This window comes from Pygoscelis adeliae, unplaced genomic scaffold, assembly GCF_000699105.1.
Source record: "Pygoscelis adeliae isolate BGI_AS28 unplaced genomic scaffold, ASM69910v1 Scaffold79, whole genome shotgun sequence".
Classification (NCBI taxonomy): Eukaryota; Metazoa; Chordata; class Aves; order Sphenisciformes; family Spheniscidae; genus Pygoscelis; species Pygoscelis adeliae.
Window position 1 is genome coordinate 5,483,815 of NW_008825532.1, and position 5,763 is coordinate 5,489,577.

A 5,763-nucleotide genomic window follows, 5' to 3' on the forward strand; every position below is an offset into this window, starting at 1 on the left:
GACAGACTGTATAAAAGACTGTGTTAGGAGAAGGGCCTGCTAGGGGGGCAGCCTTGCTGTTTGGGGGCTTTGGTTGTAAGGAGTTGTGTGTCAGGCTGTTGTTACAGACTTGGGTGAGGCAAACTGTGCTTTGCATTTACCTTTGGAGTCCTGGTGGTGGTTCTAAAAGGGCTGAGATGCTGCTTTGCAGTGAAACGCTCCCCTCTCTAAGGTGAGAGTGAAGTGGTTGTGGTCCTCAGGCTCTGTGGCATCCCCTTTTAGTGCTGCAGTTCCCAACTGAGAAGGCAGGCTGGTCAGCTTGGGTGATGGAGCCATGCAAATGGAGCCATGCCAGAAGCTGTGTGAGATAAACTCTCTCATGGGAAGAAATGATGGGCCTGATTCTCTGCTCTCTCACAGCCTTCTGTAGTTGCTGGTCCAGTGCAAAAGTGATGTGAAATACTGAGCAAATGAACAATTCCCAGAGGGACAGAGGAATAGCAGTGTCCTGTGTCCAGAGGGAAGCTCTGGTGGGAGGTGCAGCCCCTCTGTACAAAGGTGAGTGCTGTGGGAATGGGAATACCAGCACTGAAGGCTGTAAGGGGTGAATCTGGCGAAGTTGGTGAATCCCCCAAGGTGGAAGGAGCAGCTGCTGTAGATGTAGTTGGAAAATGCGGAGTATTCTGTGAGTCTTTTGCCTGGGCTGTGGGAGAGTTGTGTTCTTGCTGTGGCTGGCAGGAAGGTCAGGGTAAACAGGACAGCCCAGGGTGTTTTAGTGTGTGTAGCTGTGTCCTGGCTCACATTAGAGAGGTCTGAAATGGAGGGGGAGAGAGAGAAAACAAGTGGTGGAATTGAAGAAGGTGGCAGCACTGACACAGTGGTGAGCTGCAGGCGTGTCTCAGATAGACTGGAAGAAAGGAAAGGAGATGTGGTGTGCAAAAAAAAAAAAAAGAAGAAATAAAAAAAAAGCGATCAGTCAGAGAGGTCAGCTCTTGAAATAGACCTGCCGGGGTGGAGGTCCTGTCGCAGGGATCCTTTAAATCCAGAATCTGCCACGGCGTTCATAGACCCATGTCTTGTCCCTTTTCTTCCTCACCAGTGTCTTCCCCCTCCCCCTCCTTCTCCTTTGTCAGGCAACTCGTTAACACTTATTAGCAAGCATCTTCAAAAGGCCAGGAGCGGGGAAAGGATGGGAGGGGAGCTGAGATGGCTAAAGGAAATGATTAGGAGATTCCTTTTCCTTTCTGCCTATTCAAGCTTTAATGACCAGCCCTTGCTCTGTCTGTGCCCTGCATTGTTATCCAGCCCTACCCCAGGACCGCAGCACCCCTGCTACCCCCGGCACTGATCCTCTCTGACATCTGGGGCACTGCAAGTGCCTAGAGCATCTAACCGTTCTCCTGCTGGGGGAGCTCACTGGGTCTTAGTCTTCCTGCTGCACTTGGCATTGGTGCCAGTGCTGTGCCAGCACTGCTTTAGTCTCCTGCTGGTTCACTCCTCTAAGTATACCTTCTTAATCGGTGTCATCAGTGCTGGGCTGCCTCGCTTGGTCTGCCCTTGTGTGATCCTGCCTAGAGACTGATCTCTATTTATGTCTAAACATGGCTTGTAAATCCCTGGTATCCAGTGCCAAGGACCAAGAATCTGCTAGGCAGCAAATGGGCTGTTTCAGTGGCCAGGATTGTGCTTGCTTGAGGTGGAGGAAGGAGGGTTGAATAAAGGCGACAGAATTTGGCCCATAGCTTTCTATTTCTGCCTTGCAGTTTCAGTGGCTGCAGTTGCAGCGCATGTTCTGTTGTTTCCCCTTGAGCTAGTTATCTAGAGCTGAGCCCTAATCCCATCCAAGCGGATGGCAGAGCTCCTGTTGGCATTGGGAGAAGCAGGCTGGATCAGTGGAGGCTGTTTTGGGCAGTTTTGCTGTGGAATGTGGGTTATATTTATGTTTTATTTTGTTCTGTCCATCAGTTTCTTCAGACTGGTGTTTCTTCACCCTTTCCAAGCTATGGTACTGGAATTACAGATCCTGGGCTGTTTTCTATGCATTAATGTACTCCCAAGAAGGATCTTTCTGTAAAGACTCCTGTAACTTGGTCATGATAACCCTCCCCCCGCCCCCCTCTCTGGCAGACAAAGAATTGGGAAGTTTTCAGAAGATGCTTAAGTTCTCCATCTACAGAGGACTCTGTAGGCATAAAATAGCAGCAAGCGCATGTCATCTTTTCACAAAGCTCTTGCCTTTTCCTGCAGGAACAGCAGCGTGGCAGCAGGAGAGCTGGGTGCCAGCCACCCCAGCAGCACGTGCCGGAGCAGGCGGGTAACCTTCAGTGCAAAGTTCCTGCCTCTCAGAGGGGAAAAGGCTTCACAGATTTCCTGCGCCTACTCAGTGCTCTTTAACCTGGGGGTTTGTGTGTAACTGTATGTACAGGGCAAAGCCCTGATCCCAGGAATGGGTGCTTAGAGACAGAGCCTCGAGATGAAAAGAACTTTATTTGAATATCTGTGTGGGTCATGGGCAAGAGCTAATAGGTCTAGGACACTTCCTGAAGACAGATCTGGCTCTGAAATGCAGCACCACATCTGGTCTGGGCCTTGCTACAGACCCGTTGTCTCTGGTGGGCTTCTTCAGGATCTCCTCTTCTCCTGAATTATTAGTGTAGACATGTATTTACAAATGATTCTGTGGCCACCTACTAGTAACCTGGAAGGAGGTTTTGACAGGGCTTGGCTGTACAGAGAACAGATGTGATTCTTATTAATATAAAGTCATTTGCTCCAGAAGTGGATGCTTTGAGGGCTCTGGCTCACTCCCTTGGGATGTGAATTCTTTGGAGCAGTTGACTCTGTGTGGAAAGAAATAGAAGCTTGCTAAAATCGGGGGATGGTTTACTACTGAATCCAAGCTGTAGTTATTTGGGGCAGCAGTGTGCACAATTTGCCCGGGTAGTTCAATGACTTTTGTGTCAGCATTAAAGATGAGTACAAATTTGAAATGAAAGGGGGGGGGGGGGGGGGGGGAATGGAGTAAGTGATTTAGCTTGTTCTGTTTCTTAGCTTGTAGAACAAACCTTGGATAAGGTAGAGGAGAATCAGACCAAAGAGGCACTGGTGGCTGCTGGAGTACTCCTGCTCATACGCAGACTACGGCACCTGCTCTGAGAGCTGGGTGCCTTCATTCACACCAGTTTGTACGAGGTTCCTTCTTTCAACTACTTGTTATTGCAGTCTGCTGAGAGTGTGAGAGAATCTCCTCTGTGTCAATAGCTGAGGCTTTAATTTTAAAAAAGAAGGGGAAAAGTGTATTTTGAGATTAATGCTGGAAAATTGGAACTATGAATGGAAAAAACGGAAGAATTGGTGAGCTGGAAAAAATAGACAAATATTTTTTTAGTGTTTTTCAGAGTTTATGTCCTTTATCTATTACTTATTCCATGCCACATTTTGGAAAGTATTTGGCAGATGTTTAAAAGCAATCTGTAGGATACTTTGTAGTCAGATGCCGTAACCTAGATTAACTTGACTGCCTTTACAGAAATAGCCACTAAAGAAATACACTGATTTATGTGTCAGTTTAAAACTTGATTGGGGAAACAGTTGTAGCTGTAGAATACAAAAAATATTTAGGACAGACAGTGCAAAAGTTTTATAGCTTCTTAGTATGAAAAGATGGGTAAACTTCAATTATGCATTTTATTAACACAACCTTTTTAGCTCTATAAAATGGTAACAATGTTAAAAACCCCTCCTGGGAAATAATGTCACATATCATGCCACTGAGAGATAGTACTTGAGGATGTTATGAAATGCTGGTGGAGTTAACCAGTTGTTAATCAGTTGTTCACTTGCAGCTGAGTCCCGCTCCAGCTGAAACTGAAGATAATAGGATGATAATTTTGACTTGCAGGCGGTTTTGTTGTGAACTTGGTGTCTAACAAGATCTGTAAGGAATTATGTTATTACTGTGATAAAATCAGGTCAACTCGTATTCAACTTTCATCTACCAGCAGATCACCAGACGGTCAGTGCTGAGGTGCTTGTGTGGGGCCTGAGCAAGCAGCACCGGGTCAGTGCTGGGCACCGATGGCTCCTGGACGGCTTCCTCACAGCCCCCATGCTGCTGGCATTACTGGACAGCTCTCTCCTGAGCTGAGGCCTCTGGGGAGCATCTGTAATAGATTTTGAGGATCTGGTACCCCAGTGCAAACTTCTGCGGGGCTGGTAAGAATGAGGCGCTTCTGTAGCTCGTGGGGCCTGGGCCTGGCCTGGCCTCTGCTGCCTGGCCCCGCTGGGCTGGGAGTGTGTCCCTGCTGTGAGGTGCCTGGTGGCGGGGCCTGCCTGGGCGTCACTGCTGCTCCCACAGGTCTGTGGTCACTCCTCTGGGGGGGAATACGGGAGAGCTGCTGCACGCAGAGGCAGTGAGGCTGCGGCAGCCGGGCCCCAGCGCACAGGGTCCCAAAGGCTCCGGGCCCTGCTGAGGGGCTTGGGTGTGCCTGACCAATCCCACGCTGGCATCTGTCCTGGCCAGCCAATCCCAAATTGGCAGCAGTGCCCCTCTGACCAATGGTGGTGTGCCACCTCATCCCTGAGGGCACTGTGGGGCCTCCGCCCTCTCGCGCTGAGGCGGGAAAGCAGTGAGGGCGGCCGTGCCTGAGGGCAGCTCCCTCTTGTCACTGGTGTCCTGCCCTGGCCCTGCCTGAGGCGAGCCTGGCCCTGCGTGCAGGGACGATAACCTGGCTGTGGGGGCACCTGAGTTTTAGCATTTCTGCGACACCCTGCTGTAGGGCACCCAGGAAATACCAGGAGCACCAGGGCCTGGTATAAAGATGCAGCGAGCCCTCTCCTGACAGGATATTCCTTCAGGTGTGAGCAAGTCCCACAGGATTTGCTGTGAAACTTACTGGGCACTGACTGCAGGTTGTATAACCGACAGCTGGCCTGTCCTGGTTCACTGCAGTCCTGTCTTCTGCTGTTCATGGTGGAGGCATCTGATGTTGGTTCCCTGTGTCTCTTTCTCCTCAAAGCATGAACTCCACATAGCAACTGGCAGCTAGCTGTACAGACTAGCTTGTTGTCTTCCTGTAAGTGCTAGTTTTCCCCCAGTGGAAAAGAAAGTGTTTTGGTAATATAATCCCAACGAATGAAGGGGTTTTCTTAATTAAAGTTATAATCTGAATGTTGTCATTGATAAGCGTGTAAACAAGCTGATTGTAGTGGGTGCATGAATAGCTCTAATGAGCATGTGTGGGTATTAAATTAACCATGGTTCACAAGCCATGCATGGCTATATGGTTATTTAGAAATAACCACTTTCCCCCCTGTGCTCGACTTTGCCCACCACCCCAAAAATCTTGTCTTTTCAGTGTTGCACAACAAAAAGGAACCTGCTTCTCTCACAAGAAGAGGGCTTTAAAGGAAATCACTGCTTTTAAGGTGGCTGTTCTGTTGGCATTTTTTCCACTTAAGTGAAGTGCAGCCTAATGGGTAGAGCATGGGCATTCAGCATTGGCCTCTCCTTGCTGGTGGGTTGTGCCAGGGCCCTGGGAGGAGGCACTCCAATGCTGGATGTGATGGAGTGCCCTACCTGTGAAATGGGAGAACAATGGCTCTTGCAAGGCTGTTGTGCTGTTAACGAGCTCCTTGGAGGAAGGGCCCTACAGAAGTGCAAATCATCATCTTACTTGCTGTTAATTATTGATATGTTTATTCATTGCAAGAAGCAGGATGGAAATAGTAGGGCAATGGTAGGCTCAGCTGATCTATAAGTGGGTGGAAGTACAGTGGCTTTTT